The following is a 12,367-nucleotide window of genomic DNA, read 5'->3' as shown; positions in this document are numbered from 1 at the left end:
GAGAAGAGGAGACTGAGGGGTGACCTCATTAATGTTTATAAATATGTAAAGGGCAAGTGTCAAGAGGATGGAGCCAGGCTCTTCTCAGTGACATCCCTTGACAGGACAAGGGGTAATGGGTGCAAGCTGGAGCACAGGAGGTTCCACTTAAATTTGAGGAAAAACTTCTTTATGCGGTGAGCGAGAATCAAACACTGCACTCATGGAGTTATCGTGAATGTTCCAACTTTATTCGGTTACACAGTGTATATTTATACTGTAAAAGCAAGGCACGAAGCTATGTGGCTATTCCTGATTGGTTATTTCTATGAGCTTACAAGCCGTAGCAATTATATGATTGGATCATTGTTGCTGTCCAGCTGTCTTGGTAGAGGCGCCAGGCAGTCTCGCAATCTGCTCCTGTTTTCCGTCTCCCACATCCGCTAGAGATCTTGCTAAATACCAAGTTCCTCAAACTTGTTTACCAGATTGTCTCGTGATGACCCCAAACCCTGCTGATACAGCTCTAGTATTTTTCCATGTCCTCTATCCTCTAGAAAGTCGTCCACAATTCCCCCTTTTTCTTTAGCTACGAGGAGCGTCTGTTTAAACATTACTTGTACCGTATTGTTAATCATCCGTTGCAAACAAGCACAAAAACAAGGTAACATGATTAATAATGCACAACAAACTAAGCATCCTATTAATATCAATTTTATAAGCGACGTTATCCATGGCCCAAATCCTAATGAGCGTAACCAGTCTTCTAATCCCCAGCCAGAATTTTCTTGCAGCTGTTTGGTCAATTGTTCTAATTCTTGGATATGTGCATGAATGGACTTAGAATGACTGGATAAATTCATGCAACACATGCCATCGAAGTCTTGGCATCCATGACCATGGGCCAGTAATAGAAAATCAATTGCAGCCCGGTTTTGTAATGTAGCATGACGTACTGAATCGACATCAAGGAGTAACTCAGATAATGCCGATGAGGTAGCATTTGTTTGTTTTGCCAACCAACAGCCCAATTTGTTTAATGTCGCCAACGCTTGTGCTGCAGCGACTCCTGGGGCCAAAAAGGAGGCTGCCACGCACTGTTCTAGTGACCAAAAGTCTGCGTTTGAGTCACAATCTTTGGTAAAAGCATGACTACTTCGTTTTTGTCGTCTATGCCGTCGAGTTATATTCAAAATCATCGAATTGTTTGCCGTCAACAATGTAAGCCTTCCAATTGTACATGGCCCTCCTTTTAAGTGAGAGGGGATTCCGGGCCATGCCCGATCACCACAAATCAAAAATAATCCCGGGGGTAAGGCGATAGGTGTGGTGCTTGATCGAGAAATATTGGTCGATGTATAATTGCACCAATTGGAGGTCTTTTGATAATAGACACTTGTTGCATTAACAGTGACCGTAAAATTCTGGCTGTGTTGCACTGATGTATAGTTAAACATCACACAATGATCTGCCTTCAAGGATCCTAATATTTCCAATTCCTGAGGCTCTAAAGGTGCCTGTGGTAGACGTGGCACAATTCCATCCCAGTTATCTACATACTTGCTACACAAGTCCGCTACGGGTGGCGGCGGGCAAGGCCATTCCACATCGGGTACTCCTACTAAGCATGTGCTAAAAGGGTTATTTGGTGAAGCCATGGATAAACAAATTGCATCTTGTCCTGTCATGTTAGCTAAGGTAATCCAAATGTTTTGCTTTGGTTGAGCAGGTAAATAGGCAAAAGCATAGCATAAGCTAAAAATCAGAGCTGTTAACCTAAACATGCTTGTTTATAATACTCTAATTCTTTTCTATGTACTTTACCCTGGAATTTTTTCCATGCAAAGCGAACAGCGCAATAGCGTTTTACTCGATCCCACCTTTCAGGCTGTATACTCCAAATATGTGGAACCAGGTTGCTTTTACTACATTCACTTGAAATAACATAAAATTCCCGATTCTGTTCCCTTATCCAATTAACCCACTGTTGTTGGTAGTATATCCAAGACTCAGAGTCTGTGTCCACGTGGCCTGTAACCTTTAGGATTCTTATGACATCTAACTGTTGATTATAGCATGCTTGACACCACCGGGTAGCTTGGTTACTACGTTTCCACCACTGCGACTTGCAACCTTCACATTTCACAAGGATCCATGGATGACAATGTTCGCAGACCGGACACTCGATAGCTGTCGCCAGATTACGGTTTGTTGTTTACAGCTCGAGTCCACTTGGAAGGAATCCAGCGGGGTCCTTCCCCTGTTGAAACACAAGAATAGCCTCTACCGGTAAATATGAGTTGCACAGGTCCTTTCCAGACACCAGAGACAGGATCTTTATACTCCACCAGTACCTCTGAAGTATTCGAAATTTCATGCTTACCAAAGTGTAACAGCACTGCCGGTAAGTGTCGCTGTTCAGTGATGTTTAAAAAATTCAGAGTGAATAATACCTTAGATAACCTGGTTGAGGGGTCGGTTACATTAACCTCCTGCTGTTTTTCTAGATATGTTTTCAATGTCTGATGCGTCCTTTCTATGATAGCCTGACCTGTAGGATTGTGAGGAATTCCTGTGATTAGGGTCACACCCCATGTCTGTAAAAACTGCTTTACCTTTTTACTTACATAAGCTGGGCCATTGTCTGTTTTAAGGGTGAGTGGTACTCCCATAACAGCAAAGCACGCTAACAAGTGCCGAATAACATGTACAGCTTTCTCCCCTGCCTGCGGTGTTGCCCATATCATGTGTGAGAATGTATCTACGGTCACATGAATATACCGCAGACGCCCAAAGCTAGGATAATGAGTAACGTCCATCTGCCATATCTCACAAGATTTAAGTCCTCGGGGATTAACCCCGACTCCCAACGGACCACTATGTCGACTACAGGTGTCACAGGCTTTAATTATTCCTTGAGCATCAACAAGGGGTAGGCGAAAGGTTCGTTGCAATGCTTTAGCATTCTGGTGAAACATGGAGTGACTGACTCGTGCTGCTTGGAACTGATCTACAGGTCCTTGATGGCCCATAGCCACTAAGCGATCCGCTCGCTCATTTCCTTCCCCAAGACCTATGCTAAGCATATGGCTGCGAATATGGAGGATACAGCAGGTTTGCTGACGTTGTAACATTACCTTCTGTAAATGCAAAAACAGATCTAACAACCGTTCCCTTTTTCCTGGTTTGATTATTGCCTCTGCAATGCGTTTTACCACCCCCACCGCGTATTGTGAGTCCGTAACCACGTTTATAGCACTGGTCTTCCAGGTCTCTAAGGCCCATACTATGGCTGTTAGCTCCAATGTCTGAAGGGAGTCCGCATTAGTGCCCTGAATTACATGATGCACCCATTTGCCATCCTCCTGCCAAACGCAAGCAGCTCTCTTTGTTCGGCGGCCAGCATCTGTAAAAACCGTGAGAGCGCCTTCAATAGGTTTCTCCTGCACATATTCTCTTGGTCGCCACACATTTTGTACAATGGTCTGTAGGCGAGCATCACATAATTGCCGGGCCCGTACAGGTCCTGTATAACCCTCCAGGGCAAGCTGTATTGCTGTGGATTGAGCAATAACCCACTCCAGTAACGGCTGCGTCTGGATCGCCGCCCAGACTTCATCGGGTTCTTGCCCCGCCACATCAACACATCGCTTCCGGCCTTTGACAATTAACAAAGCAAAGACATCAGAGGGCGTAAAAAGACTTTTGGAAGGTGTTTGAGGTGGGAACACCCATTCTAATATGCGCACTCCCCCTTTTTCTTTAGGAACCTGCAAGAGCAAAGCACAAGGGTTCTGTGTTAAGGAACAACAGGCTAACAACAAAGGCAGATTGGGGTGACGTCGATCGGCAAATGCATGAAGGATCTTATCACCCACAGAGGCACAGTGAGATTGTAGTTCAGGTGTCCACTCAATATGTCGCGAGGGATCTGTGCCCCGTAACAGCGCAGTAATGGGTTGTAAGTCATTATTTGTAAGGCCCGTAATCGGGCGCAACCATTGTAGGTCACCTGCAAGTTTCTGCACATCCGCTAGGGTTTTGATAGGCGGTATCAATATTGGCCGTAAAGGTCTCACTTCCTTCTCTGTGATTTTCCATCCAAGATACGTCCAAGGGGTGTCTCGTTGAATCTTTTCAGGTGCCACCTGTAAACCTCGAAGATGAAAGATCTGAGTAATAGTCTGAACGTCCTGGTCTACAAAAGGGAAGACGGAACAAAACAAAATGTCGTCCATATAATGATAAATAATCCAGTCTTCATGCTTTTCTCGCAAAGGTTGTAACGCCCACGCCACATACATTTGACACATAGTCGGACTATTTTTCATACCCTGGGGGAGAACCACCCACTCATATCTTTTGTCCGGTTCCCCATGGTTAGTACTGCGCAAGGTAAAGGCAAAACGACAAGTGTCCTGTGGTTGTAAAGGAATGGTGAAAAAACAATCCTTCAAGTCAATAATTAGCAAATGCCAATTTTCAGGTAACATTGTTGCTAAGGGTAAACCAGGTTGTAGTGCCCCCATGGCTATCATTTGCTCATTCACTGCCCGCAGGTCATGCAACAAACGCCATTTGCCAGACTTTTTTGGGATAACAAAGATAGGGGTGTTCCAGGGACTAATAGAAGGTTGTATATGGCCCGCTGTTAACTGCTCCTCTACCAGCTGAGCAGCTATTTTTTGACGCTCTTGAGATAATGGCCACTGTTCAACCCACACTGGTTCATTTGTTTTCCACTGAATAGCTGGTATGGGTGGCGTCTCAACAGTGACCTTCAGGCTAAATTTGGCGGTGGGATACAAATTGTTGCTCCCACTTGGGATAGCATATCCCTACCAAGCAATCCTTGTAAATTGCCGGGTAGCGACATTACATAAGGGCGTAAAGTGACAGCCTGACCCTCAGGCAAAATTAAGCGCACCGGTTTCTGTGCTTGCATGGGTATTCCTCCTCCACCCACACCATGCACTGAGTCTAAGGCCTGTTGTAAAGGCCATTTTGTGGGCCAACTTTCTCGAGATAAGATTGTTACATCTGCCCCAGTGTCACACATGACTGGAATTGTATATCCATGTCCCTGGAACTCCACCCGTAGTTGAATCATTGGTCGCTGTTGCATTTTTTGCACCAAATTAACTAGTTGATTGCCAGTAGATCCGAAGGCCTTATCACCTCTATCGGTACTTAGGGCACTTGGCGTCTTAATGTGCCGTTCCCAAAAAACAAGCTGAGCAACTCGCATTCCCTTTTCTACTGTCAGAGGTGGTTGTATAGCATATGCAATGATCATTATTTGCCCCATATAATCGGCATCAATCACCCCAGGTAATACAATTAATCCATTTATTCCGCTGGAAGACCGGCCAATCAATAAAGCACCAACGGATTTGTCAGGTGTTAACGGTCCATAGGTGGTAGTGGGATTCTTAATGGGGTTAGTAGTTAGTAAAGTTACTGTTGCTGCTGCTTCCAAATCGATTCCCAAGCTGCCTCGTGTTGCGGGGCCACCGCTGGTGAATTGGTTACCGGGAATGTGAGTTGCGCAGCCCCTACTTGTGTCTGCGCGCGAGGGCCCGCGCTCCGCGGAGGGTTTTTTGAACCTCTACACACGGCCGTGGCATGGTTGTCTCTTTGACAGTTGTCACACCATACCGACACATGACATGCCCTTCTAAAATGACCTTCTTTACCACATCGATAACACAAAGTGCGACCTGACATGCCCTTTGGCTTTGTACGTCGAGACAATTGCTGTACAGCGGCAGCAATCACAGATGTAGTTGGTGCCATGGCTGCTTCTACCGCCCCCGCTATATGTTTTGCTTGTGCACCCTGTTCGGATCGCAATGCCAATTCAATCATATCCGACACATCTGCCGTTTTAGGGAGGGTGGCTAGCACCGCCTTCGTTTTTGCATTAGTATTTTCAAAAGCCAATAATCGAAACATACTTTCCTTATTGTCATTAGGTAACTGAGAAGAATTTCGAATTGCGGCATGTAACCGGTCAATAAAATGTGAATATGGCTCGGTTAACCCCTGTCGGACACTAGTAAATGAGGGAGGGGCATCTCCGTCAGGTACGGCATCATATGCTCGTACTGCTGCATCCACTACGACATCGATTAAATAGGGAGGATATCGTAATTGTTCTTCTATAGAAGTATACGGCCCAGTCCCTGTGATCATGTCAGCATGCAACCCAGCCAAGGGATCATCTTCTGCTCGGGGTCGGTTCTGTAATTCTCTACCCAACCGTGCCCATTCACGAAACCACAAAAGATGCTGAGATGGGGTCAATAACATTCGTGCCAGCTCATCACAGTCGACAGGAATAATGGGCTCATATGTGTGAAGCCATTTTAACATGGCTCGACTTGTTTCAGACTTTAGACCGTTTTCTCTAATTGTCTTAATGGCTTGTTGTATAACTTTCCACTCATGTTTCGCATACACATGGTCACCCCGATCGTTCAACACAATAGGACATGCCAACATTTCAGGTGTCCATCCCCCTTCTATAATAGCATCGCGTACCATCCCGCACCATCGCTTCGGCTTCGCCCCTCCCCCTTTCGCCGCCCCCCCTTTTATAATAGCGTGTAAAGGGGATAGGGACGGAGTGGTCGATTCAGAATTTAGCTGAGGAATGCCCTGTATCAGTTGTTCAACACGAGCCAACGACGCCTGGCTCCGTAGCTCCAGGTCTTTCATCATATTTTGCAGCAATTGTAGGTTCAGCGTGTCAGCACTAGTCGCTGCACTGGCCTCTCCTTCATCTATCCCGTCAGAGTCTTTTGGAAGCGGAACTGAAGCTGGAGAGGGTGGACGGCAACTGGGTCCTCCCTGTTCTTGTGCCCCCAATTCAACAGAAGGAGGGGGTGCCGATGGTGTAACATTAGTGTCCGGCAAAGGGGGTAACACTGCAGGTAACGGCACCGGGGCGGTTACACGAGTATTCAAAAGTTCAGAAACGGAGTTACAAGGAGTCCCTTTGCAGCCCTTAATTGGAAGCGGGCAATCAGTCTGCACTGGGAATGCAAAACACGGTGGAGAAGGTAGAGGAGTACCAGAACCAACGTTAGCATCAGGTTGCTTTGTCACCACTGGCGAGAGTGCCTGCACAGCAGCTGCCGCAACTGTTGTCTCAGCCTTCATAGCATCTAATGCATTGATCACTATACGCCAAGGTACTTTCAATTCCTTAATGTGCTTATCTTTATCGTCAATAGTGAGTTGCCACATAGCGTCCCCCACAGCGCTCCACTCATCCCTTGAAAACAGCGCTGGAGGCTGCTTAAAATGTCCATGGTCTCGTGCCCATGTAATCAGCTTTTTTAACAGCTTATCCGTAACGGCTTCACCTCTCTTTGAGAGAATAGCAAGTAAGAGCCGTTCCGCGGCGGCAAATTCCGCCTCCATTTTTCGTAATAGAACTTAGCCGGCTAACAGTATCCCTCTACCGCAAGGACAGCCCAGCCTTACCTGAAATGTAAGGACGGCGGGCTCTGCTCCTTCAACGCCGATATGCGTCTCTAGGGCACGGCTCTCGATGTCCCTGTTCGGGCGCCAGATGTTGCGGTGAGCGAGAATCAAACACTGCACTCATGGAGTTATCGTGAATGTTCCAACTTTATTCGGTTACACAGTGTATATTTATACTGTAAAAGCAAGGCACGAAGCTATGTGGCTATTCCTGATTGGTTATTTCTATGAGCTTACAAGCCGTAGCAATTATATGATTGGATCATTGTTGCTGTCCAGCTGTCTTGGTAGAGGCGCCAGGCAGTCTCGCAATCTGCTCCTGTTTTCCGTCTCCCACATCCGCTAGAGATCTTGCTAAATACCAAGTTCCTCAAACTTGTTTACCAGATTGTCTCGTGATGACCCCAAACCCTGCTGATACAGCTCTAGTATTTTTCCATGTCCTCTATCCTCTAGAAAGTCGTCCACATCTTTACTGTAAGGGTGACTGAACACTGGAACAGGCTGCCCAGAGAGGTTGTGGAGTCTCCTTCTCTGGAGACATTCAAAACCCGCCTGGACACGTTCCTGTGTGATATGGTCTAGGCAATCCTGCCCCGGCAGGGGGATTGGACTAGATGATCTTTCGAGGTCCCTTCCAATCCCTAACATTCTGTGATTCTGTGATTCTGTGATTCTGTCTGGTGGAATTGTAGCACTACCTGTAATCCACCAAGTACCTAAAAATTTTACTTTATTTGGTCCCTGGCATTTTTCACTCAGGACCTCAACTTCTGCTTTATGTAGTGCTTGCCGCACTGCTGCTGCCGCTCCCCCCTCGCTTTCCTGTCAGGGAATTCACATCCTGAGGAAGTGGGACTGTCTGTAAAAGTTCAGCAAGCGCAGCATGAGCAATTGTGGGTGAATGTTTATACCCTGTGGGAGTCTGTTGAAGTTATATTATATACCTTCCCTAGGAAAAGCAAATTTCTTTTTATCCTCCTCCTGCAAGGGGACCATAAAGAATATCTCTCTGACATCTAGCTCTGCCATCCACGGATGTGCGGCTGCTCGTAGTGTGGCTGTTAACGTTGCCATATTGGGTACTGCAGCTGTTAGTGGAGCTGTGTTGGCATAACAATATATGATAATATCTTATTATGCTGATAATCAATTGTCAGGTGCCATCTCCCATCCCGCTTTTGGACTGGCCACAAGGGTGAATTGTACAGGGGGTGGGTTCTGGAAATAATGTGCTGTTTTTCTAAATCTGTTATTACGTCTGACATTCCATTTCATGCCGCAGCAGAAATCAGACACTGTGCTACATTGGTAATTTCTGGGCTGCGCAGAGTACATGCACTGTAGCCTCACAATTTCTACCGGGTTTGGGGTCGGTACTTGAACCAAAGGACCACACGCTGCTGTCTGACAGGTGCCAGTTTCGTCCAGGCAAAACATCGAAACCCAAAGTATTTTCATTCTGCTTTTTAACCACAAAGCGAGTAGAGGGCATGCGCTTCTCACCCGGAAGACGTAAATTAATTTTTGCGGTTTGACAAATAACACTTGCTCTGTTTAGCCTGGTGAATTTAATGCTTTGCCATCCAGGCCGCATACCCAGCTTCTCAGCATCCTGTTGTGTTAGCATTGAAATTTGTGCTTCTTTGTCTCTTAGAAATTTCAGTCGTCGTCAAGGACCAACTGGAACCAGAGTGCAAGTGCCTCCTTCATTTAGTGGCTTTAATATTGCATAATGTACAGTGGTGGGTATCACACCCAGTATCATACTGTGGTGGGATATCAGGGTATCACCAGCTTCTCCTCGTTTATGCATGGCTGGTATGCAGGTGGCTTTCATGACAGCAGTGGCGAGCTCGCTTAGGGAATAGATGGGAATTCTGCAAGGTTCACCTTGTTCCAAGGCATCTATTCCCCCAGCCCAGCAGGCTACACTACTGGTGATGATAGAATGGGCTTCATTCACTGGGTCAGGTCCTAGGTTTAAGAAAACTCCCTGACCCCAATGACTGTTTGCTTCATCTTTACTCAACTCAGTTGCTGCCACTCAGGCAGACATGCCACAAATATCCAGTTTCAGTTTCACCTGGCTTTCTGCTTGTCACGGTTTAAAGCTGGGCCAGCTATTAACCCGGTGGCAGACGCTCTCTGTTAACCCTCTCCCCCCCACCCTAAGGAAAAGGGAAAAGGGAGAGAGACTTACAGGTTGGAAAGTTAAAACAGTTTTAATAAACTATAGTAATGAAAAAGAGTATAATAAGAATAATAGAAATAATCAAATATATACAAATATATACAAAACCAAGATCGAGAGCTTGGAAATCCTCCTCAGGCAGAGTTGCTCCCCACAGCACAGGCAGAGGGGAAAATGCAGTAGCTCCCCCTGCCATTACACCTGCAGGCTTTTAGCTGGAGAATTGGCAAAGCTCGTACCAATCAGTGGGAGACAGGAGGGCCCGTCCCTCCTGGGCCCCACCTCCAGGAGGCGGTGAGTTAGTGATAAATAGGAAAGTGAGAATGACGTGTATGGGATGGAATACCTTGTTGGTCAATTCTGGGCCACCTGCCCCATCTGCAACTCCCTGCAGGTGTGACCCCCCTTCTGCTCTTCACTCGTAAGCAGTGAGGAATTTAGCAGTGACCTTGGTTTCTCTAAGACTAATTGGCCTGGTTTGGGCCAAACCAGGACACTGCTGTATTTCTCTTATAAGTTTGCCAGTTGTAACACATCCCAGGGATTGGCTCATATAGTATGTCGCTGAGCAGCACCCCAAGGTCCTTCAGAGTATTCTGCTTTAATGATGGGTTAAGCCTCATATTCAGGGGAATCTGAGGGGAACAGGGGGTCATAATTTCCCTCATCAGAGTCAACAGGATCGCCTCAAATATAACCATCCCAATCCTCTGGGGACACTCTCAGTTTCCTAATTCACATGGGGCTAGGGGGATGCGGGACCCGCATGAGCATCATCTCAATCATTTCTTCCAACTTTTGTTTTTTCTACTTTTCTTCCTGTAACTGCTTCTGTAGCTGCTCAATTGGCAGCTACAGTAACAGCTCAGCTCCTTCCTGCCTTCTATTTCCTCTCTCAGATCTTGTCTCTCTCTGTTATTATATTTCCTGTCCTGACAGGCAGCTTCTAGGCAGGTGCCTAACATCCTAAAAAGAATTCCTTTTCTCTTAACTTCGTAGCATTTCCTCTTGCTAATTTTAATTTTTCTTCGATTGTGCATCTGTCACCAGATTCCACAACTTCCCTGGGCAACCTGTTGCAGGGCTCATAGGAGAAATGATCCAGTCCCGTCATCATCTTCATGGCCCTTTGTCGGACTCTCTCTAGTATGTCCATGTCTCTCTTGTACTGAGGAGCCCAGAATTGGACCCAGTACTCCAGCTGTGGCCTCACCAGTGCCGAATAAAGGCGATCACCTCCCTCATCCTGCTGGCAATACTTTGCCTAGTGCAGCCCAGGATAACATTCACCTTCTTTCCCACAAGGCCACATTGCTGGCTCATGCTCAATTTGGTGTCCACCAGGACCCCCAGGGCCCTTTCTGCCTAGCTACTTTCCAGCTGGGAGACCCCTAGCACATATTGGTGCTGGGGATTGTTCGTCCCCAGGGGCAGGACTTGGCACTTCTCCTTGTTGAACTTCATGAAGATCCTGTCAGCCCATTTCTCCAGCCTGTTGAGGTCTTTCTGGATGGCTTCAAAACCCTCTGGTGTATCAGCCACTCCTCCCAGCTAGGTGTCATCACCAAACCTGCTGACAGTACACTCTGCCCCATCATCTGGATCATTCATGAACATTTTGAGCAGAACTGGACCTAGTATTGACCCTTGGGGTACACTGTTAGTTACTGGCTTCCAACTAGACTTCATATCACTGATCACCACTCTTTGGGCCCAGCCGTTCAGCCACTTTTCAAGCCACCTCACTGTCTGTTCATCTAGCCCTGACTTCAGCAACTTGTCCATGAGGATCTTATGGTAGATGGTGTCAAAAGTCTTGCAGAAATCAAGGCAGAAAATATCCACTGCTCTCCGCCTGTCTACGAAGGCAGTCATTCAATTGGATAAGGTTATCAGGACAGTCAAGCATGACTTCCCCTTGGTGAATCCATGCTGACTGCGCCTGAAGATTTTCTTGTTGTTCGTGTGCCTGGAAATGATTTCCAGGATTAGCTGTTCCATTGTGTTCTCTAGGACCAAGATGAGGCTGACCAGCCTGTAGCTCCACGTTTGGCTGTGTCATTGGTGTCTACACAGAAGAGCAGCAGGGAACAACAGGACAAGGGCTGGAAAAGTTTCTGCAGCCTCTCAGCAATGCATCTTTTGAGCAAGGACAGCAGAAAGGGCTTGTTAGAAACTGCTAGAAGTTGCTAGCAGCTTACTGGGAATCACAGAAACTTGTGGCTCTCTTAACCTGGCAGCAAAAGGCCCCCTCAGCTTTCTCGAGGATTCCCAGGATTCCTCCAAATGCCTCCAGAAAATGTTTTCAGGACACTGCTGGGCAAAGCCCTGAGGAACTTGGTGCGAACTTGGTGTTCATCCCAATGTGAGTGGAAGGTTGGTCTAGAGACATCCCAAGGTCCCTTCTGTCCTGAATGCTCAGTATTTCTGTCACCACTGATGAGAGTTACCTTGATTTTTGGAGTTATGGATTCCTCCTCTGCATGTGGCTTAGCTCCAAGTATGGCATCCCCAGCACCAGCCTCTGCTAGTGGTGTGATGTTGCCTCTTGGGCCCGAAACATTTTGACTTCTTAGTTTAATTGTGAACACCTACTTGTTTAAATCAGGCCCTCCTCACCTGTGCATGATGTCATGATGACAAGTGAGACTGACACATGCAGAACGACATGGCTGGAGGAGGATGATATTCTCACACCCCTGA

The 12,367-nt window shown here is 46.7% G+C and overlaps 1 long non-coding RNA gene across 1 annotated transcript; it reads right to left on the bottom strand.

Moving 5' to 3' along the window:
- Positions 1-208: 208 nt before the first annotated feature.
- LOC137677234 (uncharacterized) lies at positions 209-7,932 on the bottom strand. Its single transcript, XR_011050243.1, has 2 exons — positions 7,471-7,932; positions 209-2,239 (listed from the first exon to the last, which is right to left on the bottom strand). It is a non-coding gene; the product is annotated as an uncharacterized lncRNA (long non-coding RNA).
- Positions 7,933-12,367: the final 4,435 nt, after the last annotated feature.

This window comes from Nyctibius grandis, unplaced genomic scaffold (genome assembly GCF_013368605.1).
Source record: "Nyctibius grandis isolate bNycGra1 unplaced genomic scaffold, bNycGra1.pri S41, whole genome shotgun sequence".
Lineage (NCBI taxonomy): Eukaryota > Metazoa > Chordata > Aves > Nyctibiiformes > Nyctibiidae > Nyctibius > Nyctibius grandis.
This window is presented reverse-complemented; position numbering and strand designations above follow the sequence as displayed.